Source organism: Adiantum capillus-veneris, chromosome 4 (genome assembly GCF_014529385.1).
Source record: "Adiantum capillus-veneris isolate H3 chromosome 4, ASM1452938v2, whole genome shotgun sequence".
Lineage (NCBI taxonomy): Eukaryota > Viridiplantae > Streptophyta > Polypodiopsida > Polypodiales > Pteridaceae > Adiantum > Adiantum capillus-veneris.
In genome coordinates, this window is record NC_140934.1 from 161,346,722 (window position 1) to 161,374,630 (window position 27,909).

General features: G+C 44.2%; 1 pseudogene; it reads left to right on the top strand.

The window, feature by feature from the left end:
• Window positions 1-27,909, top strand: LOC147460257 (uncharacterized; annotated as a pseudogene).

Here is a 27,909-nt window from a genome sequence, read left to right on the forward strand (position 1 = left end):
ATGCTAAGAGACATAGATGTTGTAGAGACGGGCTTGTCCAGACTATCACACGATGTGGAATATACTGAGTATGGGCGACACCTGATAGACATGGGCACCGCACATGGATTGGCCATCTTGAATGGCCTATAGAGATTTCCTGCTGCGAGAGGTTTTACATGCTTCCCACATAGACATGGAGCCAGCACAGTGGACTATGTCATGGCACGACTGAATCTCATCTCTAGTATCCATGATCTCACAGCTGGGCCCAGACCGGTCGGGGTGGCAATAGATCATGCTCTGGTGTCGATGACCATCTCCTTCCAGTTCAGTGTAGCACACAGGCCACGGGTAGCAGCCCCTACTCGCTACACCTTCACACAGGAGACGGATTCTGTATACATAGACGGGATCTACAGACGCCTATGCACTGAGGACCCAGGGCGACCTCTGGAGGAGCTAACTACTATATTGACACAGACATTACATGATGCAGCAGGAGAGGCATACCCACAAACCCAGCCTCAACAGAGATGCCAATTAGGGAGCATGCCTCAGAACAATTGGTACGATGAGGAGTGCCGCCAGACTAGAGCCAGACTTCAGAGGGAGGTGCTTTTGGGGGACGTCACTCACAGACAGTCACAGATTGACTTCCGACGCCTGGTGCGGCGGAAGAAGAGGGCTTTTTTGGCTAGACTCGAGCAGGATCTATACCAGCTATTCTTGAGTCAGGACTCGCGTGAGGCGTGGCGGCTCTTTCATGAGCAGTCTCCCCCCCCTGCTATTTTCTCCACAGAGACCTGGGGTCAGTACGCATCATCTTTGTACACAGTACCTGGACAGCCGCCCCTTCCCAACCCCCCTAATCCATGCCCACACACATGTGCTTTTTTCACCGCTAAGATGGTGAAGAAAGCTATTGACAGGATGAGGACTGGGAGAGCATATGATCATGATGGCTTAGTCGTTGAGCATTTCATGCATGCCAAAGACCTACTAGCAGAGCTTCTAGCAGTTATGTTTAACCGTGGCATGTGTGAGGGCCTACCGGACACTTGGAGCCTATCTACGATCGTACCTATCTTCAAGTCAAGAGACCCCATGGAGCCTGGGAATTATCGCACTATCATGATTGGACACACACTGGCACGGTTGTATGCATCCATTCTTGAGCAACAGCTGAGTAGATGGGAAGAGAGGGAAGGAATGCGTGCAGCTGGGTAGGCATGGCTCATGAGAGGCTTCTCTACTCTTGACCATATCTTGACACTCAGGGCCATCATCGAGGAGGGCAGATCTCATGGGAGACGGATCTATTGTAGCTTTGTGAACTTCCGCAAAGCTTTTGACACAGTACCCAGAGCTAGATTGATGCGCAGATTACAAGAAATGGGAGTACCCACAGAGCTCATTTGGGGGATCATGGCATTGTACAGATCAGTAGTAGGGCGTGTACACACCCCTGAGGGACTTTCTACACCGGTTCACTCCACTATTGGGGTGAAGCAGGGCTGCCCGCTCTCTCCTAGTCTTTTTGGTATGTATGTGGATGAGGTTTCTGACTACATTGAGAGCGATGGTGATAGAGGTGCACAGTTGGCAGGTACATGGATTCCACTTTTGTTATATGCTAATGATAAAGTGTTGATCTCCGAATCTCTAGAGGGAATGCAACGTCAATTGGATGCTTTGCATAGGTTTGCCCACGAAAGTGGTTTGTCTGTCAACCTTGGTAAAACCAAGGTTATGGTGTTTAATACCACCCCACAGTGGATCAAGGGGGTCAGCACCTACATTCACATACGGCCAGGAGACTGTGGAGTACACATATGCTTACACTTACCTTGGAGTGGTTTTTAGCGGACCTGCATTCTCACTCAGAAGAGTAGCAGAGACCAGACTGACTAGAGCCCACGTGGCATTGGGTAGATTAGAGAAGATGTGTTCGCAGGTTCAATTTCAGGAGCCCCGGACGAAGCTCTGGCTCTTTGACACTTTGGTGGCTTCAGATTGCTCTATGGAGCTGAGATATGGGGACCTTCATTGGATCACCACGAGAGGCCGGGTCGCAGAGATGGATGGGGGAACATGGAGAAACCTCACGTCTCTATGATCTCGTGGCTGATTAGAGCCAAGGCATCAGTACCACGGGCCATTATCCAAGCAGAGCTAGCGCCCCCTCCCCACTAGTGGTGGAGGCACTCACCAGATCAGTCTCCTTCATAAACCGCACATGGGAACTTCCTAGAGACAGATATGCTCGCATAGCACTTGAGTCCTCTCGACAGTTAGCCATACAAGGAGATACAACATGTTGGTGTGGGGAGATGGCATCATGGTTTCAGGCGCATGGGTTCAACATAGACATGCTGCCACCATTTTATTACGCATTGGATGCACCATTCTCTCACTCTTGCATAGTCAGTGCTCACCAAGCTCATCCGCCAAGACCTGACCCGGCTAGACACCAGGAGGACATGGATACAACCAGCACAAGAATTGGGCACGAAGATGGCTTTCTACAGAGACCACCTTCTCCAGCTTACGGAGGATGGTTTTGTGACGAGACCCAGATACATGGACACCCACTTGTCTCATGGGATACAATGTGCTATTGGCTAGTTACGCACATCTTCTCACCAGCTGGGGATTGAGACTGGGAGATATAGCGGAGTACCAGCAGAGTCCAGGACATGCCCCTTGTGTGGCATGGAGCCTGAGACAGAGCTGCATTATACATGTCGTTGCCCCGTCTACTACAAGATACGAGGCCGCTTCCACTGCTTGTTCAGAGAGGGTTTTGGACCACTCTCAAGAGTCATGGGATACGAGGATCAGAGATGCCTGGGTTTGTTCTTGCTCGAGCTACGCAAACACAGAGATAGCCTGATGAGTGGTGAGGCTAGCCAGTCTCAAAGACGGATCACAGACTTCTTCAGAGCAGACACGGGACAACCGCAAGAGCCACTCCCACAGCGGAGCTCCCCCTCGTCTCACACCAGAGGCACACTGATCGACCGAGCAACTGAACTGGGGAAATCCAAGTGCCCACGACTGCGGAGGACTACACAACATCGACGGAGGCTACGTTAGAAGATTTGGAGCACTCTGGCCACGCATGCACGACGGCCGGTCAGACTACTAACCATGGAGGATATTGATGAGATCCGCCAACGACCGATGCTAGATCTCCTGTGATTCAGCTATCCCAGCAAGTCGCCCATTTTTGCTTAGTTCACATCGACTAGTCGAGGATCCCATAGTATATATCTTTGTTTTGTACTGTTGTTATTTTGTTACTCTGACTTTGTATCAAATCCACCACCTTATAACTTTCTGGTCTCATAGGTCACTATGGCCTTTTGAAGACGTTAATATAACATTTCAACATCTCTCTCTCTCTCTCTCTCTCTCTCTCTCTCTCTCTCTCTCTCTCTCTCTCTCTCTCTCTCTCCACAACCCTAGCCGCTCCTTCTCCCCCCCCCCCCCCCCCCCGGGCCTCCCCTTGGGCAAGGGGCTTCCCTGTGGGGGGGCGTTAAGCCATAGCTCGCCCCCCATTGAACCCAAAAACTCCTGTAACGACCTGGTTTCGGCTCTGTCGTGCGCGACCTGGTTTCGGCTCTGCGACGACCTGTGTTAACCCTCACGGCTCACGGACACCCTATCACCTATGATGGATGATTGTACTATTTACTTGTTGGTAGAGTCAGGTACCGGGCTTGTCGGTCCAATAGGAAAATGGTAAGAGTGATCGCCGATGAGAGGCGCACTCTAACTGGAACATTCAAGGGATTAGTTGGCTAAGCATGGGCGCCCAAGTGTGAATGGGGTGAGCTCATATAAAAGTCAACTAAACCTAAAATTCACTCATTCTCTCATTTGTGCAATAGAAGAGTGCTCTTGCTCCATCTCCATCTTCTTCTTCTTCATCTCCTTGTGTGTGTGTGTATGCGTGAGAGAGAGAGAGAGAGAGCAGAGAGAGAGAGAGAGAGAGAGAGAGAGAGAGAGAGAGAGAGAGAGAGAGAGAGAGAGAGTGCGATCGAGCATTGCGACGACGATACGGCGGCGGCGAAGCTTTGGTTGAGCGCGGTGAAGCGGCGGCTCCTTCTTCTTTGCTGCGAGGAATCCTCCACGATAGGAAGCGTAGAGCTGTGAGTGACACACCAACGCCATCTTTGAGCTTGCTAATTTAGGCTTGTTGTGTGCTTGGAGCCATTTGTGGCTTGTACATGATGTATCGACAAGTTCCTTGCATTGACACATGCGACATACGCGTACATTTTTGGTGCCGTTGCCGGGGATTGCCATACACTAAGCTTGAATGGCACTCTGTGCTTCTTTTGTGGTGTAATTTCAATTGTAGGAAATGTAAGGAAGGAGTGCGTGTGTTGAGAAGAAGGATTTGGTGTTGTATTGTGTATTTTTTTTGTTAATGGAGTTTTCAAAGGTACTGTGTTTATTCTTTGTGTATTAAGGTTGTTAGTTTTCTTTGTTAATGGAGTTTTCAAAGGTACCGTGTTTATTCTCTATGTACTAAGGTTGTTAGTTTTCTGTGTACAGTAAGTAGGAAGTAGATGTGTGAGAGTTAATAGAGTGTGTTAGTGTGTAACAGTAGGTGTATTAGCTAGAAGTAGGTAGATAGAGTGTGTGTGTGCTCTCACACAGGCCGCGACGACCTTATCCTTTAAAAAAAAAAAACTAAACTAAAAAAAAAATTAAAAAAATAAAAATAAAATAAAATTAAAGGTAGGACCGAGATCGGGAATATCTCCTAGACCCAAGCCCAAGCTCATGCTCAGGCCTAGGCCTCAGTCGCCTTTTAAAAAAATGAATTTTAGCTTCACACGTAGCTAAAAATCGATTTTTTGAGGACCAACGGAACTTTAGATGCCCGAAAATTGTGCTGTAAAGCACACAGCGACCCTCTAAGTGATACACTCGTTTCGAGCTATCACACACTTTAATAAAAAAAGTCAACCATTAAAAAACATTAAAAACATAAAAAACACGAGTGAAAACGGACGCTTAAAAAAGTAAGTGGTTAACCTTCGAGGTTATTCGCCAACGCTTGTAGGGTGCCAAAGGCACATGCATCTACGCTCTGGTCGTGTGCTAGAGACAGAGCAACTAGAGAGAATTTCGACTTACGCGAGTTCTCAATATCCACCTACTTTAGGTTCCGGGCCCTCGGCGGGGACCCAAGGTAGTACAAACCAAGACTCGAACATAGCGGCTAGTGACTCTTCCTCTGACTATGATGTCATGGAGGGTTTCCCAATGCCTAATCCCAATAGCTCAAGCTAAGACATGCATGCCATGGGCCCGCGGTCCGGGCCAAGCGTGCTTAGCTACCTGAAGGAAACCTTTAGTAGAGCCACTCGCTCCGAACATGGGGCTAATGATGTAAATGAGGGGGTGGGGAAGTAAATTCTCCATTCGTGACCAACGTAGACCCTATACTGTTAGAGAATGTGCACGTGAATACTTCATTCACTGCACCTCCTGACTCTTCAGAGTTATTTCCCTTCGAGGTCATATTACCCGATGGTAGAAGCCTTGCTGAAGTGCAAGAGGTTGAGCGATATATCCTTGTTGTGAGGAGAAAGGAAGTCGAGAGCTTACGTAAGGCGGAGCAATGAAGAGAGTTAAAAGCGAAAGCCCCTATTTCAATATCCTTGCTAAGAGAGCAATCAAGTGCTCCTGACTTAGCAACTGCTAAAGGGCAACCCCTAGAAAGCAACATTGCATCTAGCTCAAAGGACACCCCTAGCACCTCAATCCTAGATGGAGTGTTCTTAAATGAGAACTGGGAGTATGAATTATAAATAGAGACTCTGACTGACCTATACATAGGTCACACCTATCACGTGGGTTGATTAGATGTCATACAATCCGCAATGGGTGCTACTAGTGTGGAGGATCAACAACAAAGAGTTTGTGAGGTCATCCATAGGGTCATTGAGTTAGAGAGACAGAACAAGGGGATCAACATGCCTTCAACGGGTCTCATGAGATTCTTGGATACAGGAAAGGCTAAACAACCGACCTTATCACAAATGGAGACTCCCTCGGTAAGTCCGATGGATCCTCCATATGTTGTTTCTCCAGGGGTCTCGGTGCAATCTGAGCCCACAAGTGATAGCTTCACCTTTCCAAGTCTAGCTCATCTTTCCCTTGATGACACCACGGCTACCATGCCTACCCCAATGATGGGCATGCCGAGAAACACGCCATGGACCTCATTTGTTAGTAAAGCACCGCTACATGGTAGCTCAATGCCTGCAACAATACCTACAAGTGTGTACCAATCGTATACACCCATGGGTCCTCGTACTCATATAGTCTCTACTCCTCCCATTGTTTCAACAACCTATGCTCCACAACCACAATACCCAAGTTTTTATTTCCATGGGACTATACCGGCTAGCATTAGCATGTCACATCCGATGTCTGCTATGCCTAGGTCCACACATATGAACTATGGACCACCACATGGCACAACATCGTACCCAACGTGGAACCCAAGGGCTTCCTATGCGCCAAGCCCAATGCCAATACCTACTCCACATGTAGTCTCTGGAGCACCTCCACCCACGGTGCCTGCTCACTTAGGTGACTTGGCAACATTTGCTCAAGCTATAGGTCGATCTATTGCTGAGAATATGCGTAACACGTCTGATAGAGAGCCTAGAAGTAAGGCAGTACAAATAGCCAAGCTCACATAAAAATTTAGTGGAGACGGGGATGTGAGAAAGCATATCGAAGGGTTTGAACAAATATGCGATTCTCTACGAGAACACAATGACCTACATAAGAGAGCCTAGAAGTAAGGCAGTACAAATAGCCAAGCTCACACAAAAATTTAGTGGAGACGGGGATGTGAGAAAGCATATCGAAGTGTTTGAACAAATATGCGATTCTCTACGAGAACACAATGACCTACATAAGAGCAATGCTTTAAGCCTAACCTGAAGTGGAAAGGATGGGGATTGGTATAGAACCCTAAGGGTGGAAGAAAAAACGATTTACCCTACTCTTAGGAGACTGTTCTTAAAAGAATGTATACGAGAGGGAGTGCTTTGGAGTGTAGCCTCTCAGCTCCAGAAAGCCCAATGAGAGGAAGGAGAGTCGGTGAGAGACTTTATAAGTCGCTCGAAGCATTTGAATTCTCGTTGTAATCCAAATGAGCGCTTCAACAATAACCAATCGCTTGATAGATTCATTAGGGGATTACAACATGAGGATATCTACAATGGCCTAGTCATTAGAGGTATCAGCACTTGGGAAGCAGTCACCACCAATGCGATCCAATTGGAGGATAATTTAATGATTCAAGGAGAAAGAGTGTCTATTGAGACTAAATCTATTAGCTCGCAAGCATCAGGGCATCAGTCAATGACCCTAAAGCCTATTGCTAAGGAGCCAAAGATATCTGAGATGACTTTAGCAGATCTCACCAAGGCTATTCAAGAGAGTCTTAGAGACAATCGTGCTCCGCAAAACAATCATATGTATCCAAGAAGGGAGCAGCAATGGTGCTCAGTATGCTATGGACCGCATAGTACCAGTGAATGCCCTACTTTTAGAGTAAAATTCAATGGGAACTGCAATGCATGTGGAAGATATGGTCATCAAGCTAAGGATTACATAGTATTTAAGCGCGCGATGGCCAATAGACCAACCTTAGTATGGACAGACACACCTCGAGTGCCTACATTGATGCCGGCCCCACCTCTTGAACAAACAACACAACACATGGTCCCTAGGGCCCAAAATGTTGTTCAAACAACACCTTTACCACCTCTAGTGCTAGGACCGCAACCACCACATCCGAGAATCACTTCCGTGAATTAGGTGGGTTGTGAGTCATCTATTTCTTGTTTGGAAGGCTGTGAGGAAGATATAGATCCTAATATTGACTATGGGATGGATGTGCTTGAAGAAAGTCCACAATACTACATGGAGGACTATTGGGGACAAGTCAAACCTGTATATCAAGTAGCTGCTCTTGCTGCAAGAGGCCAAAATATCAATTACACCGCTAAGAGAACACCTCTTCAATGCTATGAGTGTGGAGGTCCACATCGTGTAGCCGAGTGTTCTATTAGGCTACAAAAGAACACCACAGTAATGCAAACCAATCAAGTGATCACGTCTACAATGCCGATACTCATGTGTAATCGATGTGGCATAGATCATTCTCGATTGCCCAATGTCCAAATAATCCAAATGCACCGAAGATCACGCCATTAAACTTGATTGAAGTTACCGAGGAGCCATCACAAAGTACACATGTGGTACCAATAAACGTACTCACACGATCGATGCTCCAAAAACAAAATTATATTCTTGAGGAAAGAGACACGGCATCAATTGCCCAATCTCAGAAAAAGAAGAAAACACGAAGAAAGAAATCGCAAAAAGTAGCGAAGTCAGACCCCAGTTCAAAGACCAACATAGGGACTGGTGACGACCCTGTATATATGAACGACGCTGAAGAAGATTCTGATTCAAGTGAAACCATGGAGACCAAAACGACCACTAACATAGAAACCAACAAGGAAGATCTTCATGAGCCACAATGGCCAGGATCCAAAAAGAAGATAGGAACTTACCCAAACCCTGCAGAGGAGATTGAGCGAGTCAAGCAATTAAGAGTTTGGTAGAAAATACCCAAAGGGATCTAGAACCAGCACTTAAGCAGATCCAGATTACAGACACCGTGTTCCCTATGCAACAACAACCTCACCAAGTCCATAGACCCTTAGCCATACCTAGTGTCATCCAAGAAGAAAGTGACTTAAAGTCATGGGAAAGTGGGCACACTCACTTCTTGATGGAAAGAATGTTTACAGAGGGACTACTTGATCCTATCGAAGAAATGGAGATCCCATCTTCCCCACGTCAAGGGACTGAAGTTCAAAAGGTGCTGTTAAACATTGCCAAATTGATGGATTTCATGTCTTCAGAAGTTAGAACCACCATCATCATGTCCAAACTATATAAAGATCCTAAGCTAGTCTCAGCTCTTCAAGCCTTCCTCAATGGAGAACTAAAGTTTCGGCTACCACAATTTGCACAGATGGATGGAGCTAGGGAGATGCCAATAGAGGAGGAATACATAGATCCACAACCCAACCTAGATGAGAACCTTGTTATAGAAATACCTGTTAACAAGTTGGGACAATACTTTGAGGGTGATGAATCCAATGCGACCATACCAATCACTGCTAAGGGATTAACTGTGAAGGGAATCCTTGATGGTGGCGCTGGGGTTAGCACTGTGACTAAAAATTGATGGGAAGCTATGGGAAGACCTCACCTTGCGACCACAATCATAGTAGTGAAGATGGCCAATGGGTCTATTGTTAAACCTATTGGGATGCTAGAAGATCTCAAGATCAAGGTATTTGGACATAAAATAAGGATTACCTTCATTGTTATGGATTTCTCCAAACACACTATGGCATCGGAGATGATCTTAGGACGTCCTTTCATGAGGGAAGCAAAAATGGTGCATGATTGGTCTAAAAACCATGTCTACCTGCAGTTCCAAGATTCTGTCATTCGAGTGGATCTTGTGATGGGTCAAGCACATCCTCTAGGAAACAGGTTTAAAATTGATCATAGATCTGACACCACAGTTCACTCGGCCCCATTGCAGTATTGTTACACATGTAAAGCGGACACTGATGTTGGGGAAGATTATCCTTATATGGATGTACTACCTGGGATGACTGAGTCAAACAATGTGGATTGGGTCCACCTAGCAGCAACCATAGACACTTGGGGAAACAGGGGGACGACCTAGGTAACACCTGAGGGGGATGAAATGCCCGTACCCTTAAATATGCTACAAGCAATGCATATAGCTTTTGACAAGACTCATCCTCATATAACGAAGAAAACATACAAGTGGGTCCCTAAAGCTTCTTTAGCGACCATAGCTAGTGCTAAAGAACAAAAGCCTTGTAAGAAACGTCCCACTCGCTCCAAGAAAAGTAAAAAAACGTTGTGTTGGATTCCTAAAAAACTATTGGAAGCCCAAGGCTACTATCAAGGAAATGATCACATCTGGGTGCCAAAACGTAGATTGTGTTCTTACCTGTCACCTGACCCATGTGAGCCCAATCTTGTAACTTCAAAACGAATTGATGGTCGTGGAAAGAAAAAAATCACAGAATGCTACACACCCGCTCCAAAGCTAGTTTGGGTACCAAAGAAAGAACGATTTGTTCCATCTAGCTTAGGAAGAGGGGAGTCCCATGAAGCTTCTAGCTCCTCATGTAATGCATCTATAGAGGTAAAAGCTTCTCCACAGCCTCCACCTATAATAGTGGACCTCCATAAAGCTACAAAGAAATCCACACCTCCTAGTGTTCAAGAATCACTTGATGAACCACTTCAAGTTCGATCCTGGGAGAGTACCTTACCACCCTTGCAACTCGATGAGGCACCTAAGGTAATAGAAAACTACTGGCAAAAATCCTCACCTATTTCCAACTGGAACAATTGGTTTCAAAGGGTGACAAGCTCATTTCAAACGGTATGATCTACCCAAGGAAGGGGGGAGTGTTTGCTGACAGTCATCATTCACTTGCTTCCCTCTCAACCTTCCTCCCTGACCTCTTAATCTCCCAATCTTAGGGAATGTATATATATATAGCCTTATACTCACAAAAAACAAAAATAATAAAGAGCAAGAGCAATTAGCAAACAAGTATGCACAACAAAAGTCAAAACATTGACCAGACCTACACATTCACATTCGGTACACTGAAACAGAGACCTATGTCATTAAACATCTTTGATCCTCATCACGCGAGTGATGGAGGGTAGGTAGGATTAGTACAATAAGAGTGCTGTGTTTTAGAGTTGAGTGATTAACAAGGTTCTTTTTTCCCATTGATGTGCCTCCTAGAGGTATTCTTTGTGTTTCCTAGTCTGTACATGAACAATTACTGTGGGTAGGATTTGGACCTTCATGGAATCTTTCTCTCGCTCACACTTTAAATCAAGCGCGACCATCAACACAAACAGGTGTTTCTTGTCCATTAGCATTGCCCCTTATTTTTTTGGCATCTATGTTTGTCTGCTTTGATTGTGATTGGTAGCATAATATTCATCACATTTGCTTAGTACCAAACATTAAATTCAATGTAATTTTTTGTCATAATCACTTGTCTAGATTTAAAAATCAAGCAGTCCGACTAAGCTAGTTTGACCAAGTTAGGTATTACAGATCTTCTCTTAATACCATGGGGAATGCCTTACTAATAATCAATGGTTACTTAGGTTCTTAATCCGATTTAGGCAGCATTGTGTGAAATGTACTAGGGCTTTCTAGTGGGCTTGACCCTATTGACCTTTAGCTTAAGTATTATAAAGGGAGTTTAATAGTGTGATGAGCCTGGGGAGGTGTAACAGTGTTATATGACCCCCCAAAGTTACAAAATTAAAATGTTGAAAACGAACAAACAAAAAATCAAAGTGCCACAATGTAAAATCTTAAGCTGGAAGAGAAATCTCAGCTTGATTTGGTTCTTCACTCACATGTATCCCCTATGGTACTAGAGCCCTAGAGGTTCCCAGTGTGGGCGCTTTTCCTTGAAAAGCAAAAAACCCAAGGCATACAAAATAAGCACACACATCAAAATTGAATCAATGTGAAAAGACTTTGGGGGGTCAAAGAAAAGGTAATCAGTCAGGCGATGATTTCATGAGAAATTCCTTTTATTGTAGCTTAACTACAAAGGTCTTCTAGGTATAGCCTCTAGTCAGCCCTCGAACATGAAATACTTGGCTCTCGTGATTAAACAACTTAATTGACCAGAGAAAATTAAGAAGCTTACCCATGGTATTAATAGTCGATCTCTAGTGCCTTCCGATAGTTAAATTAGCGACCCCAGACTTGTTTAATTTTTTACCTTTACATTTGTTTATGCATTTGATTATATTGCAATTTAATGTTTATTGCTGACAAATGGTTTAAAATTATGTTACCAATCACATTGTCTGCCTACAACTGCATATGCTTTTTAATTCTATATGAGAATGCAATTACTGTGCCAATGTTGTTTGATTTTGCAGTGACTGAAGAAGGCTAAGGACATTCATCTCAAATGCTCTTCCACCTCGACGAACGCGTTGCAACTCAATAGCTTCCGAGGACGGAATCTACATCAGGAAGGGGGGCATGTTAACCCTCACAGTTCACGGACACCCTATCACCTACGACGGATGATTGTATTATTTACTTGGTAGAGTCAGGTATCGGGCTTGTGGTCCAATAGGAAAAGGGTAAGAGTGATCGCCGATGAGAGGCGCACTCTAACTGGAACATTCAAGGGATTAGTTGGCTAAGCATGGGCGCCCAAGTGTGAATGGGGTGAGCTCATATAAAAGTCAACTAAACCTAAAATTCACTCATTCTCTCATTTGTGCAATAGAAGAGTGCTCTTGCTCCATCTCCATCTTCTTCTTCTTCATCTCCTTGTGTGTGTGTGTGTGTGTGTGTGTGTGTGTGTGTGTGTGTGTATGTTTGAGAGAGAGAGAGAGAGAGAGAGAGAGAGAGAGAGAGAGAGAGAGAGAGAGAGAGAGCGATCGAGCATTGTGACGACGGCACGGCGGCGGCAAAGCGGTTGAGCGCGGTGAAGCAGCGGCTCCTTCTTCTTCGCGGCAGGAATCCTCCACGACAGGAAGCGTAGAGCGGTGAGTGACACACCAACACCATCTTTGAGCTTGCCAGTTTAGGCTTGTTGTGTGCTTGGAGCCATTTGTGTCTTGTACACGGTGTATCGACAAGTTCCTTGCATTGACACGTGCGACATACGCACACAACCTGCATGACTTGTTTTTGCCCTGCGCGACCTGTCTTGGCGTGCGACGACCTGGTTTGGCCTACTTGCCCTACGACCTCAAGAAATCCTAGAATACCCGCTCGTTGGGTTTTGTCTCACGACCTTTATCAACAAAAGGCTACTTCGACCTAAGTTTCAAGAAGGGTTTTGTAACATCCAATGGCCTAGTAACTTGTGTGTAGCGGAAGATAGCATGAACATAGTGAGCATTTCATTAGAATAGATTCCTAATGAGAATAACAAGAGTGCTTGGGTGGAGAGAGAAACAAAAAGTATAACACCTATTAGATAGCATGAACAATACTTCAAAAGAGAGAGAAATTAAGCAATTGACAACATTTGAGGACCGGATTTGCATGGAGCCGGTCCCCCCTCCAAAAGGCTTTGTATCATGATTTCTCCCATCAAGAGAGACATTTTACAATACAATTCTTGTGTTCCTTCAATACTAGCTAGTGCAATGAAGATGGAAACTTCAAGCACTAAGCAAAACACTTATCAAACACAACATCAGTTCCCTCACGGTCTCAGACCCAAGACCTCACACACCTTCGAAGATGGTGAGAGCTAGCGGGGTAGGAGAGTAGATTGAGAGGAAGAAGGAGTAGTCTTACGAGAAAGATGTACATCTCCTCATATAATCACTCATATTAGCATAACTTAGCTTAGTAATTAACATGGTAGAGGAGATGAGCATGCATTGAAGCTTGGCTCTTGGTTGGATTTACATCACAAAGCTAAGAGTTGTTGGTGTAGGCCTCCCTTCTCACAAGCTTGGAGTAGGTGGTAAGCTTTCCATTAAAGCTTGATAAGGAGAGAGAGACTCTTCTTGCTTCACACATTGATTGTGTGAGTGTGTAAGTGAATAATGCCTTTAGAAAATCAGCCCCCTCTCTCTCTTGGTCGAACCCCCTTGCTAATTGCTCATGCTACAGCCCTATTAGACCTCCCCAGGCCTAGCCAATGGAAATTAAGCAGCATAAGTGATAGCCTTTTGACATGTGTCCCCCTTTCCCTTTTTGTGAGAGCTTTAGGTAATTAATTAATTCAACTAAACTCTCATTGGACCCCTTTGCCTCCTGGCCAATAGGAATCAGGCTAGCCATTGGGCTGCTGAATGCTCATTGGACCCCTTGGGAGACTATCCAATAGTCTTCTAGAGAGCTTAATTCCTATTAAGTGTTTTTAAATTATTAAACTAGATTTACTCTAGCCTAATTCTCATTGGTCCACCTCCATGGCCATCCAATAGGATTTGAGTACACCTTGTGGGCATCTAACCTAGGGAGCTGACATGTGTCCCTCTTTCCCCTTGTGTACAATGAAGCTTGTGAGTGTGTGTGGGTGTTTCTCTCTCAGCCCCTACTTCTTGGGCTCGCCCCCTCCTATGTAGGGACTTGTGAAGACTTTTGTACACACACACAAAGCATCCAAATTTTCTATGCTTTGACCTTTGGACACAACCTTTGAATTTTGGAACCTTAGCATTTTGGAAGTCTTAATGGGCTGAACCTTAGGGTCTTTTAAGCCCATTGTTGCACATTGCTCTTTTGCAGATGCCCCCCCCCTTTGGATCCCTATTTTCCCTCCTTTGGATCCCTATTGTGGCCGGTCTGTTAGCTTAACCAATATTATAGCTTTTTCTCCCCTGGCACTTCCCCATATTAAATGACTAGTTTAACATGAGAAAATCATTTAGGAGAATTAGATATTGATTATTATGACATTACCTCTCTCTTGAAATCATAGTCGTCCTTGACTATGGGGTAGAGAAGATAAAGCATATTCATTAGTCTTTTCCTAGCGGGTAGAGGATCCCTATGTTACCGCATGACATCGTTCCAGAATGGATGACTAGTCCATTCGGCGCTTGAGAGCCTAAGCTGGCGAAAGCATGTCTGCACATTAGTCCTATCAATCTTCCATAGTAGAGTGACAAGCTCTACTTGGTGTTTGGGAGACGTCGTCTCCGCAAAATTGATCTAAGCATGCACACTACATTTTTGTGCCCAATAAAGAAAAAGACAGTCTTATAAGACAAAAAAACTTTGTTCATTTTTAACATTTGTACATTTGCTTACTCTTGGGAAGCATTGACAAGGTTTAGGTTATCCTTTAATTGTATGCCTTGCATCCATCTAGCATCTTCAAAAGGATAATTCTTAAACTTAATAAGATATCGTCGGATAGTCTTACCGCCTCTTAGTACCTTGTCTTCATGTCGGAGAATGGACTCGGGCTACAGCACCTCTTCTTGGTCCTCGATCTCCGGTGGGTCTTCAATTGTTGGTTCTTGTGGTGGCTCTCCTTTGTAAGGCTTTAGTAGGCTCACATGGAAAGCATTGTGTATGAGCCAGTGGTTGGGCAACTTGAGTTGATAGGCCACCTCATTGATTGGCCTAAGAATTTGGAAGGGACCATAGTACCTTTTTGCTAACTTAGCATAGTACTTTTGGTGTCCCGTAGGATTCTTGCCCGTCGTGTGCCTTAATCGAGCCTTGGGAAATTTGAGTAAGACCCAATCATTTTCTTTAAAGGCTTGGGATCTTCTATGCTTGTCAGCAACAGCCTTTTGCCTTTGCTGTGACATAGAGATAACATCCTTAATCTTTTGGAAAGATTCTTGTAGGTCTCTACTATACTCATCTGCAGCGAAGATCTTCCCATGTACCTTAAGTAGCAAGAAACTTTTTTATCTTCCCTCAATTACCTGAAAAGGTGCTTTTCCCGTGGTAGTATGTACAATGTTATTGTAGGCATACTCCACTAAGGGTAAGTACTTCTCCCATTGGGATCTTTGATCTACTTCCGTTACATAGGCTTTTAGTAGATCAAGAATTGTTAGGTTAGCTATTTCACTTTGGCCATCCATTTGTGGATGTTAGGGCGAAGAGAAGTTTAGCCTTGTCCCTAAATTCTCAAAGAGACCCTTCCAGAACTGGTCATTCTAGAATCTCTATCCGACACTATGGACATTGGCAAGCCATGGTACTTGAAGATTTGTGAAATGAAGAGGGTTGCCATTTGATGGGCTTTGATAGTCTTTTTGACAGGTATAAAAAGAGCTTGTTTACCGAACCTGTCTACTATCGTCCATATTCCTGTATTCCCATGTATAGACTTAGGCAATCCAAAGATAAAATCCATGGATATGCTCTCCCATGGGGAATTAGGGATTGGCAAGGGTTGAAGCAATCCATGTTGCTTCCCTCTATCAAACTTTGTCTTTTGGCATACCACACATTTAGAAACATACTCTTGTATGTTTGCTTTCATGGTAGGCCAATAGAAATATGTTTCAATCCCCTTTAGGGTAGGCTGAATCCCTCTATGCCCCGCATAATGTTAGGAAATAAGGCGTAGCTAAATAGATAATTGAGTAGATTAATTAATGGAGAGAGACAGATTTACATACACGAGATTATAGAGTAGAGAGAGAGAGAGAGAGTACACACGATATACGTGGTTCACCCAATGTGGGCTACGTCCACGGGAAAGCAGCCACTCAATGGCTTTAGTACTTCAAAACAAGAAGTAATTTACAAAGGGATTATACCCTTAATGGAGCTCCCGCCTTGCTTCACTCTCACCACCTCACACTCACCTTGTTGCATCAACTTCACACTATGAAATGTGTGTAGAAATGACCTCCTTTTATAGGCCAAAAGGGCTGCCCTCTCTTATGAGAGACAGCCATGTGTAGCCGCCCTTGTGGGAATAAGTCCAAATCGGACCTTCCAATCCGCCCATGTGTGGCCGCCCTTGAGAAGACAAGTCCGCTTTTGAATTCGGCCACCGGCCATTGAATTCGGCCACCGGCCACCGGCCATTGACTTCCGACCACCGGCCATTGGCCATTGACTACCGGCCACCGGCCAACCGACCGGTTGTTTTCCGACCACTTTCCGACCGCCGTCCGGCCATAATATTCCGGCGAAAAGGAATATTCCAGCGAAAAAAAGTCTCGGGGGCCTCCGCCCCCGAGGCCTTTAAAGTTGCCCCTGATTCTTGTCCGTGAAAATTTTGGTTTCCGGTGAGTGATTTTCCTTCACGCACGATGGCTTCTCCTCATAATGGGGGCCTTACAAATGTGCGCTTTTACCACAGAAAATTACAAGGGTAAATCAGGCTCCATACTTAACAATCTCCCGCTTGGAGACTGATCTCCAAACCAAACCTGTGACTGCTTTCCATTTTGGCTTCTTATCCTTGAATGCCGATTGAAGATGAGCAAAAGCTCAACTTCTCCTTGTTGACCACCTTTGTAAACATGTCTGCAGGATTTTCACTTGTATGCACCTTTCCTAGCTTTAGTTGTCCCTCTTCCAAAAGAGTGCGTATGAAGTGATATCTCACCTCAATGTGCTTTGTCCTTGAATGAAAGGCTGAGTTCTTCGCAAGATGGATAGCGCTTTGGCTATCACTGTACAAGACACAATTGTCTTGTTTGAATCCAAGCTCTTCTAAGAATCTGTGAAGCCACAGAATTTCTTTGCTTGCCTCCGTCATTGCTACATACTCTGCTTCCGTGGTAGAAAGTGAAACCACTTTCTGCAGCTTTGAAGCCCAGCTTACTGCTGTGCCTCCAACCGTGAACACATAGCCAGTAGTGCTCCTTCGAGTATCTTTATCACCTGCCATATCTGCATCAGCATACCCTTCTAGAAAAATATCAGTTCCTCCAAAATACAAAGCATTTGTTGTTGTCCCTTTTAGATACCTAAGTATCCACTTCACAGCTTGCCAATGCTCTTTACCTGGGTTGTCCATGAACCTACTCACAACTCCCACTGCATGTGCAATGTCTGGCCTTGTCCAGACCATAGCATACATTAGAGAACCTACCGCTGCAGCATATGGAACTTTAGACATATAGGCTATCTCCTCTTGTGTCTTTGGACACATATCCTTTGTTAGTTTAAAATGACCAGCCAAAGGTGTAGAAACTGGTTTTGCATTTTGCATTGCAAACCTTTCTAGTACCTTCTTGATGTAATCTTCTTGAGATAGCTTTATTGTTTTCTTCGTCCTGTCCCTTGATATTTTCATACCAAGTATCCTCTTTGCAGCACCTAAATCTTTCATTGAAAAAGATTTGGACAGCTCCTCTTTTAGGTCTTTGATGTCCTGCATGTTAGCACTTGCAATCAACATGTCATCAACATACAACATTAGGATGATGAATTTCCCATCTCCCGAATTCTTCGTGTAGACGCAGTGATCCGAGTTGCATCTTGTGAATCCATGATCCAACATCCATCGATCAAACTTCAAGTACCATTGTCTTGATGCTTGCTTTAAACCATACAAGCTCTTCTTTAATCTGCAAACCATTTTCTCCTTACCTTTTACTTCATACCCCTTTGGTTGAAGCATGTAGATTTCCTCCTCTAAGTCACCGTGAGGGAATGCCGTATTTACATCCATTTGCTCGAGATTTAGATCATGAGCAGCCACAAGGCTTAAGACAAGCCTAATTGAGTTCATTTTTACAACAGGAGAAAATATTTCATTGAAGTCAATACCTTTCTTTTGAGAAAAACCTTTTACCACAAGCCTAGACTTGTACCTTTTCTTCCCACCTTCTTCTTCCTTTATCTTGTACACCCATTTGTTTTGAAGTGCCCACTTACCTTTAGGCAACTCAACCAACTCCCATGTTTGGTTGTAATGTAGTGAGTCCATCTCCACTTGCATGCTCTTTGTCCATTCTTCTTTGGATTCATGTTGCATAGCTTCTTCATATGATTCCGGCTCTCCAGAATCTGAGATCAAGAGATGGTTGAAGGAAGGAACAAACCTTTCTGGAGGTCTACTTGCTCTTGTAGATCTTCGGGGAATAGGTTGAGGCTCCTCATTTGGTTGACGTTGTTGCACATTGTCACCGTTTGCAGTCCTTGAGTCTTCACCGTCCTCAAGCTCCATGTACTCATCACCTGTTTCTTTTGTTTGTTTTCTTTCCAAGTAATCTTTGTACATATTTTGTTCGTTAAAAATTACATCCCTACTCCTTAAGATTTTACCATCTTCAGGATTCCATAGGCGATACCCAAAGTCTCCTTCTCCATAGCCAATGAAGAAACACTTTTTGGACTTTGCATCTAACTTTGATCTTAGGCTTCTATCTATGTGCATGAAAGCCTCACACCCAAACACTTTGAGAAATGCATAATTCACCGGTTTACCTGTCCATGCCTCTTCTGGAACTCCCCCATCCAATGCCGTTGAGGGTGACCGATTGATTAAGTACACAGACGTACTTACAGCTTCCGCCCAAAGCTCAAGCGGTAGGCCTGCATGTAGCCGCATGCTTCGTGCTCGTTCCATGATTGTCCTGTTCATCCTTTCCGAAATCCCATTTTGTTGAGGTGTCCTTGGGGTTGTCCTTTGCCTCCGAATGCCATTGCTAGCACAAAAGCTTTCAAAAGCTTGGCTGCAATATTCGCCTCCATTGTCGGATCTGAGGCATTTAACCTTGGTACCTGTTTCATTCTCCACAAAGGCTTTCCACCTTTGAAATATGGAAAATACATCGGATTTATTCTTCATGACATAAACCCATGTTTTTCTAGTCGCATCGTCTATGAATGTTACATAGTACAATGAGCCACCAAGTGATGGTGTACTTGCAGGACCCCAAACATCAGAATGAACCAACTCAAGTTTTTTATTTTTTCTTTCATTTCCTAATTTTTGAAATTTTACCCTCTTTTGTTTACCATAAACACAATCTTCACAGAACTCTAAGTCCACTTCTTTCAAACCTGGTAGAAGCTTCTTTGTTTGAAGGATTTGCATTCCTTTGGCACTCATATGCCCAAGTCGGTAGTGCCACACCGCACTGTCAACTTCTGTAGTTCCTGCACAAGCTGAAGGTTGCATGCTAACAACACACAAGTAAAGTGTACTGACTTTTTCACCCTTGGCAACCACCAAAGATCCCTTTGAGATCTTCCACCGTTTGTTTCCGAATGTAATATTGTGACCTTCATCGTCCAATTGTCCTGTAGAGATCAAATTTTTGCAAAGAGAAGGAACATGCCTAACATCTTTCAGCTTCCATTCATTTCCGTTAGCAGTTTTGATAGAAACTGTACCTTTGCTGACAATCTCACAAGCTTCATCATCTCCCAAGTATACATACCCAAAATTACCTTTGGTGTAGTCTTGGAAATGTTGCTTGTGTGGTGTCGCATGGAATGAAGCCCCGGAATCTACTATCCAGGAATTAGACACATTGTCTAATGAGAGAATTAGAGCATCTTGCTCTACTTTACCTGCCACATTGGCCTCCGATGTTGGCTTGTTGTCTTGAGACTCTGTCTCCTTCTTCTTCTTGGACCAGCAATCCTTCTTGACGTGGCCCTTCTTGCCGCAGTTCCAACATTCAAGAACTGACTTTGTTCGTGATTTGCTCCGTCTTGAGCGATCACGACCCTTTTGGTTTTTGAACCTCTCCTTAGGCCTTCCTCTTGTTTCCACTGATAGTGCAGCACTTGATGATTCTCCTGTGCTTCTCCTTCGCATTTCCTCGCTTAGGAGAACACCCACAACATCATCAAACTTAAGAGTATTTGTTCCAGAGATAGAATTACTTACAGCCATCACAAGGCTGTCCCAACTATCCGGTAGAGATGATAGTATAAGGAGAGCTCGCACTTCGTCATCGAAATTGATTTTCACTGATCGAAGTTGACTTATGTTTGTGTTAAAGTCATTTAGGTGTTCTGCAACTGAACCATTCTCTGCCATCTTTAGATTGAACAAGCGCTTCATAAGAAATACCTTATTGGATGCCGATGGTTTCTCGTAGAAGTCGTCAAGTGACTTCATCAAGTCCTCCGTGGTCTTCATCTCCGAAACATTGAAGGCCACCGTTGACGCCAAGCTTAACCGGATTGTTCCCAGTGCCTTTCGATCAAGGACAATCCATGCTTCATCTGCCATTGTTGCGGGCTTCTTCGCAAGACCGCCTAGTGGCAAATAGAGGTCCTTCTGGTAGAGATAGTCTTCAATCTGCATCTTCCAATGTTGGTAGTTTTTACCGTTGAACTTCTCAATCTTGAGCTTCCCTTCCTCCGCCATAACTCCCACTCAATTCAAGGAATCCTTTCCTTGAGATAATTTAGCTACGAGCAAACCTTGCTCTGATACCAGTTGTTAGGAAATAAGGCGTAGCTAAATAGATAATTGAGTAGATTAATTAATGGAGAGAGACAGATTTACATACACGAGATTATAGAGTAGAGAGAGAGAGAGAGAGTACACACGATATACGTGGTTCACCCAATGTGGGCTACGTCCACGGGAAAGCAGCCACTCAATGGCTTTAGTACTTCAAAACAAGAAGTAATTTACAAAGGGATTATACCCTTAATGGAGCTCCCGCCTTGCTTCACTCTCACCACCTCACACTCACCTTGTTGCATCAACTTCACACTATGAAATGTGTGTAGAAATGACCTCCTTTTATAGGCCAAAAGGGCTGCCCTCTCTTATGAGAGACAGCCATGTGTAGCCGCCCTTGTGGGAATAAGTCCAAATCGGACCTTCCAATCCGCCCATGTGTGGCCGCCCTTGAGAAGACAAGTCCGCTTTTGAATTCGGCCACCGGCCATTGAATTCGGCCACCGGCCACCGGCCATTGACTTCCGACCACCGGCCACCGGCCATTGACTTCCGACCACCGGCCATTGGCCATTGACTACCGGCCACCGGCCAACCGACCGGTTGTTTTCCGACCACTTTCCGACCGCCGTCCGGCCATAATATTCCGGCGAAAAGGAATATTCCAGCGAAAAAAAGTCTCGGGGGCCTCCGCCCCCGAGGCCTTTAAAGTTGCCCCTGATTCTTGTCCGTGAAAATTTTGGTTTCCGGTGAGTGATTTTCCTTCACGCACGATGGCTTCTCCTCATAATGGGGGCCTTACAAATGTGCGCTTTTACCACAGAAAATTACAAGGGTAAATCAGGCTCCATACTTAACACATAAGGAGGAGCATGAGATTCATACATTACTTTCTCACGGAGTGAGTTAGTAACGCATAGTCTATTTCCATAGAGAAGATAACCATCTTGTAAGGTAAATGGTTCCTCTTTCTTCCCTAATGCAAGGGCTGAAATCACATCTCTAAAATCGGGATCAATAGCATACTCATCTATCATTGAAGATAGATCATTGTGAGTTGCTATGGAAACCGCATTCACTCTTGTCCGTCTTAAGAGTGCATCGGCTACTTGATTATGCTTGCCAGCAATGTGAGCAATATGAAAATGAAATCGCGAAAGAAAATTTGCCCACCTCATTTGTTTTTCGAAGAGCTTGGTCTATGTCATAAGTACTTAAGACTTTGGTGATCTGTTCGCAGAATGAAAGGAGTCCCAATAAATAGTGCTTCCATGAGTCTAAGGCATGTAGAATTGCGAGGAGTTCCTTTTCATATATGCCTAAAGCTTGCTCAACTGGATCGAGCCTTCGGCTTTCATAGCCTATGGTGTGCCCTTCTTGGAGCAAAACAGCTCCAAGGCAATCACCACAAGTATCACATTGGACCTCAAATGGCTTTGAGAGATCCGGTAGTGTAAGCACAGGTTGAGAGATAAGCTTTTCTTTAAGCTTTTCGAAAGCATTGTTCTCCTTGGCAGACCATGTATACCTAACGTTTTTCTTTGTTAGTTCATGTATTGGTCCTACTATTAGTGAGAACTTTTCTATGAAGCATCTATAGTATGCACACATACCTATAAAGCTTCTTAGTTCATGAAGATTCCTTGGTTTAGGCCATCGTTTTATTACCTCTAATTTTGATGGATCCATTTGGATTCCATCTTGAGAGATAATGTGACCTAAATACTGAATCTCTTGTAAGAAAAAATCAAGTTTATTCTCTCTTAAAACTTGAAATATTACCTGGAGGTGTTGCTTGTGTTCGTCTAATGAATTAGAGTAGATGGTGATATTATCAAAGAACACTCCAGTAAAGGTTCGGTGAGGCCTAAATAGCTTCTCCATCAAGCGGTTGAATGTGGATGGTGCATTGGTCAAGCCAAAAGGCATGACAATGTATTCATAAAGACCAACGTAGTGCGAAATGCGGTCTTTACAATGTCTTGATCAACTATCCTTATTTGATGATAGCCACTTTTTAGGTCAATCCTACTGAAGTAGGTTGACCCTTGTAGCTTATCAAATAGGCCTTCTATCCATGGAACGGGAAACCTATTCTTGATAGTGATCCTATTTAGTGCTCTATAGTCGACACACATACGATATGTGCCATCTTTCTTTTGCACTAGTAGCACAAGAGAACAAAATGGAGATGAGCTAGGCCTAACCATGCCCTTCTCCACTAACTCATGCACTTGCCGCATAATCTCCTCTTGTTGAGCTTGAGAAACTCTATAAGGAGGTTTGTTAGGCGGTGAACTTCCTGGAAGAAGTTCAATTGCATGGTCATCATTGCCTTGTTTAGGAGGTAGCTCACAAGGGATGTCATCAATAAAGACACCTTGAAACCCCTTGAGAAAATTGGATAACTCTAAGTCCTTTTGATTGTGTATATTTTCTTTTGCTAAAACATTAGGTTCATTTTGAGAGTCTTTAACAAAAATCATGTACACAAAAATAGAGCTCTTTATTGACTTGTTGAAAGCTGGTGTATGTACAATGGGGATGGTGTTACCCATTTCCGTAGCATGTATAAACATGTCTTTTTCCCTGAACTTATAGGAGATTCTCCTTTCAGGAAATTTAACATCGGCAGCCAGGCGGTCAAACCATGGTGCCCCTAGGATTACATCCTCATGCTTGAGAGGAGAGATAAAGAAGTCCTCTTTGTCCACATAGCCTTGGACATGAAGCCTCAATTTCCCGATTAAGGGAGTGATTGAAGCTTCTTGCCCCTTGAAAGCACCGCCTGCGGGTAGGACATCTTCCATCTCGTAAGCTTGTATGCCTAGCTTGGTGGCCAGCTCTGTGGATATGAAATTGTGAGTAGAACCAGGGTCAAAGAGAATAAAAGCATCATGTTCTCTTACCTTTCCCCAAGCATGGCATAGAGGAGATCCTTTGTGGTCAGTTTCCTCTTCTTGGATTTCGACCAAGGTAGCTCTAGGAGGCTCATGGTGGGTGTTCTTTTGGGGACAAGCGCGATACACATGCCCTTGCTCACCGCACTTGAAACATCGGTTATCCTTGCAATAACGCTCAAGCTCTTCAAGAGAGAGTTTATTTTTGCCTTTGTAAACTCCCTTCTCTTTAGCTTTGTTGGAGTTGCCCTTAGGAGACTTTGGGACATTGTCCTTCCTCTTAGGCTCATTGGAACCCTTGTTTTCCGTGGGCTTAGAATTTCTTTTAGCCCTTGTTTGGAAATTGATTCGAGAAGCCACCATAGTATGGTGTATAATCGCCGACATGGTGCGTGGCCTTTGGTTGTTGACGTACTCCGCCATTTCTTCAGTTAAGCCCGCACAAAATTGTTGCTTTTGCTCTCCAAAATCCAACTTTTTGAAGACAGTGGCTTTGAGTTGTACGTCCCAAAACTTGTCTACATATTTGTGAATGGATTCATAGGGAGAGAGCTTCAAGCTTCACCATTCGGTGAGTATTTTGTCTTTGGCATCGGTGGCCAAAAACTGCTTCATAATGGAAGCTCTTAAAGCTTTCCATGGTCGTGGAGCTTCACCGTTGGCCCGTAGGCTAGACCACCATTGCTTGGCGAACTTTTGAAAGTGCATAGCTACATGGCATACCTTAGAGGACTCCGTGAAGACCTCATCTCCAAACGCCGCATCGAACTGTTGGATAAAGGCCAAAACTTTGTCCGTAGCACCAAAGGTGCCATCGTAGGTAAGGAAAGAGATACTCTTCCCTCCTTCTTTGAACTTCTTGAGTTTGGACGACCTCTTCCACGCGGCATAGGATTTCCTATGGCCTCTTCTTTTTGATGGTTCAAAGGTTGCACCATCACTTTCTTCAGAAGGTGAAGAATTTGAGGAAGATGGAGAAGAGGGTGACCTCTTTCTCGTCTTTTTCTTGCCTTGATCTTCTTTGTCTTCACCATCACTGTCATAAGAGGAAGAGGATGAAGAAGATGGAGAAGAGGGTGTCCTCTTTCTTGCCTTTTTCTTCTCTTGCTTTTTGTCATCCCTCTTTGAAGTAGGGTGTAGAGAAGTATGTGATGGTCTTCTCCGTTTTGGAGGTGATGGAGAGCGTTTAACCCGCCATCTTCGGGGAGCCATCTCCATCGAGGTGGCAGGAGACTCACTTATTTCTCGTTCCTTCAATGGGGGCTCTTGAATTCTCCTTTGAGAAGGAGATGCGTCATCAAGAAGCAAATTTCTTAGCCCTTCATATGGATCCTCTTCTTCTTCCTGAATCGGAGAGAGGCCTCTTTTGGACGTTTTGCAAGGAGGCTTACTAGGTGCTCTCTATCATGGTGGGGAGCTTGGAAAATCCCATGAGCACAAAGCTGCCGTTGCACTTCACTTTGGAGGGATGCATTGCCCATGGCTTGTTGAAGACTAGAAACAAGATAGGTAACAAGCATCGGGGCATCATTAGTAGCCTACTCATTAGCAGAATCAAAGTGATCAACATTAATTTCACTCTCATTACTATTGTCAACCATTCTAAAACTTTTAGGTGTACTTTGGCACTTCAAGCCCTGGTTGCTACTCCTCTTTACCCCTTTAGAAAAAGCACTCAAGCTACTATACGTGTGGCTCAAATACCATTAATTGCAAGGAATAGAAGAGAGGGTCATTCGACCCCAAAATAGCACCGGCTCCTGTCAAGCTTCTAATAGCTCAATAGTGGTTAAGCCGTAGGCAAGCCCCGTAGGAATCCACTATTAAGACCATAGCTCTCGATGGTGATGCCCCGTTAACTGCACAAAGGCAGGCGCATTGCAAGGCTGAAAAATCCCTATTCTACTTACTCACATGCAATTAATAATACCAACCATTTATAGCTAGCTTGAGGACCTCCCTTCTTGAGAAAGAAAAGAGAAACCTTGTGCTCTGATACCAATGTAACATTTAATGGCCTAGTAACTTGTGTGTAGCGTAATATAGCATGAACATAGTGAGCATTTCATTAGAATAGATTCCTAATGAGAATAACAAGAGTGTTTGGGTGGAAAGAGCAACAAAAAGTATAACACCTAGTTAGATAGCATGAACAATACTTCAAAAGGGAGAGAAATTAAGCAATTGACAACAGTTGAGGACCGGATTTTCATGGATCCGGTCCCCCCTCCAAAAGGCTTTGTATTGTGGTTTCTCCCATCAAGAGAGACATTTTACAATACAATTCTTTGTGTTCCGTCAATACTAGCTAGTGCACTGAAGATGGAAACTTCAAGCACTAAGCAAAACACTTATCAAACACAACATCAATTCCCTCACGGTCTTAGACCCAAGACCTCACACACCTTCAAAGATGGTGAGAGCTAGCGGGGTATGAAGAGGAAGAAGGAGTAGTCTTACGAGAAAGATGTACATCTCCTCACATAATCACTCATATTAGAATAGCTTAGCTTAGTAATTAGCATGGTAGAGGAGACGAGCATGCATTGAAGCTTGGCTCTTGGTTGGATTTGCATCACAAAGTTGTTGGTGTAGGCCTCCGTTCTCACAAGCTTGGAGTAGGTGGTAAGCTTTCCAGTAAAGCTTGAGAAGGAGAAAGAGAGTCTTCTTGCTTCACACATTGATTGTGTGAGTAAGTGAATAATGCCTTTAGAAAATCAGCCCCCTCTCTCTCTTGGTCGACCCCACTTGCTAATTGCTCATGCTATAGCCTTATTGGACCTCCCCAGGCCTAGCCAATGAAAATTAAGCAGCATAAGTGATAGCCTTTTGACATGTGTCCCCCTTTCCCTTTTTGTGAGAGCTTTAGGTAGTTAATTAATTCAACTAAACTCTCATTGGACCCCTTTGCTTCCTGACCAATAGGAATCAGGCTAGCCATTGGGCTGCTGAATGCTCATTGGACCCCTTGGGAGACTATCCAATAGTCTTCTAGAGAGCTTAATTCCTATTGGTTCTTTTATTAAGTGTTTTTAAATTAATTAAACTAGATTTACTCTAACCTAATTCTTATTGGTCCACCTCCATGGCCATCCAATAGGATTTGAGTACACCTTGTGGGCATCTGGCCTAGGGAGCTGACATGTGTCCCTCTTTCCCCTTGTATACAAATGAAGCTTGTGAGTGTGTGTGGGTGTTTCTCTCTCATCTTGGGCTCTCCCCCTCCTATGTAGGGACTTGGGAAGACTTTTTTACACACACACAAAGCATCCAAATTTTCTAAGATTTAACCTTTGGACACAACCTTTGAATTTTGGAACCTTATCATTTTGGAAGTCTTAATGGGCTGAACCTTAGGGTCTTTTAAGCCCATTGTTGCACATTGCTCTTTTGCAGATGCCCCCCCCTTTGGATCCCTATTTTCCCTCCTTTGGATCCTTTGTGGCCGGTCTGCTAGCTTAACCAATATTATAGTTTTTTCTCCCCTGGCACTTCCCCATATTAAATGATCACTTTAACATGAGAAAATCATTTAGGAGAATTAGATATTGATTATTATGACAGGTTTTGCCCTTATCAGAAGGTCGGCCCTGTTCTCATGAAGGGTTTTGCCCTTATCAAAAGGTCGGCCATGTTTTCAAGAAGGGTTTTGCCCTGTTTCAAGAAGGGTTTTCCCCTGTGACGTTCGAAGGTCGGTCTTTCCGACCTAAGCATCTCAACATTCATGACTACTCGGGCCTCGTCTCGGGGTAAGCTCTCCGAAGGTAGACAACATCACCTGCCTTCAAATCGAAGTCGAAATCCTCTGCAAGGAGAATGATGAGCTGAAACAAAGGCTTTCTGCTTTCGAAGCCCGGCTTGCCACAATAGAGAATGGGAAGGAGGAGGAGTTGAAACAGATAGAAATCAAATTCACGAAGGCCAAGGAAGAAGTAGAGACGACCATCACAAAGGAGTTCAAAACTCAAGTACAAGAGGTAATCTCTCATAGGGTCGAAGATCGTGTGACATCCACGCTATGTGAACAACAACGGTAG